Source organism: Quercus lobata, chromosome 10 (genome assembly GCF_001633185.2).
Source record: "Quercus lobata isolate SW786 chromosome 10, ValleyOak3.0 Primary Assembly, whole genome shotgun sequence".
NCBI lineage: Eukaryota > Viridiplantae > Streptophyta > Magnoliopsida > Fagales > Fagaceae > Quercus > Quercus lobata.
In genome coordinates, this window is record NC_044913.1 from 53,860,527 (window position 1) to 53,861,574 (window position 1,048).

Here is a 1,048-nt window from a genome sequence, read left to right on the forward strand (position 1 = left end):
CATGGGAACCCGGCAGAAGCAGGAGAATCTGAAGGATCCTTCCACCCGAGCACAGTCAGGACCCTCCAGAAGAATCCTAAGTTCAGGTCACTATTCAATCAATTAGGATTCGGACCAGAAGCAAGAAGAGTGGCCACAGAGTCTCTCATGAGCATAGCAGCAGATTCAGGGATGGAATGCTTTACAGCTGAGTCACATGCTAGTCGAGCTTTCTTGGAGACAACCAATGCAATAACCTTCACTGATGAAGACATGGAGATTGAGCACCCAGACCACCGTAGACCCCTTTATCTAATGGCCACCATAAACGGCGTTCAAGTCAGAAGAGCACTGGTGGATACGGGGGCATCACTCAATCTCATAGTCTTGAGTACCCTGGAAGCTGTTGGCTTAGTTGACAGAAGGATCCTGGGGGCTCCCATGGAAATAACAGGATTTGGAGGATCGGTGGAATCAACAGAAGGATACATGCAGCTAGCCTTAAGGGTGGGGCCAATAGTAGCTCTGACAAGGTTTCATGTGATTAATACAGAAGTTTCTTATCACGTGTTGCTGGGACGCCCGTGGCTTCATAAACATCGCCTTATTCCATCCACATTCCATCAATGCATTAAAGGGAGACTGAATGGGAGGCCCATAAGGATCCCTGCCAACTATAATCCTTTCAGCCAGGGAGAAGTGAACTTTGCAGAAACGATGTTTTATGATGAGTTGGAGCCAGATGATGAGAACCCCGCCCCGGGGACCTCAGAAGCACCTATCCTAGAAGAAGAAGAAGGAGGGAGGGGTATCCGTGACCTGAGGAACCTTCTAGAAAGAAAAAAGACAAAAGAGGGAGCCCAGCTCTTCAGGATCCCGAGAATGTGTGGTGGTGCAGGAACCTGGGGGAAGGCTAATCTATCGTTTGTGAAGGTGCGCGGGACCTGAATGCATTGTGCAGGAAGGTCCCGGACCACCAAGCTACATGATGGCCCAAGAAGAAATCCCAGAAGAACCAGCTAAGGAGGCCCAGATTCAGCCTGAGGAAGAATTAAAGGAAATAGATTTG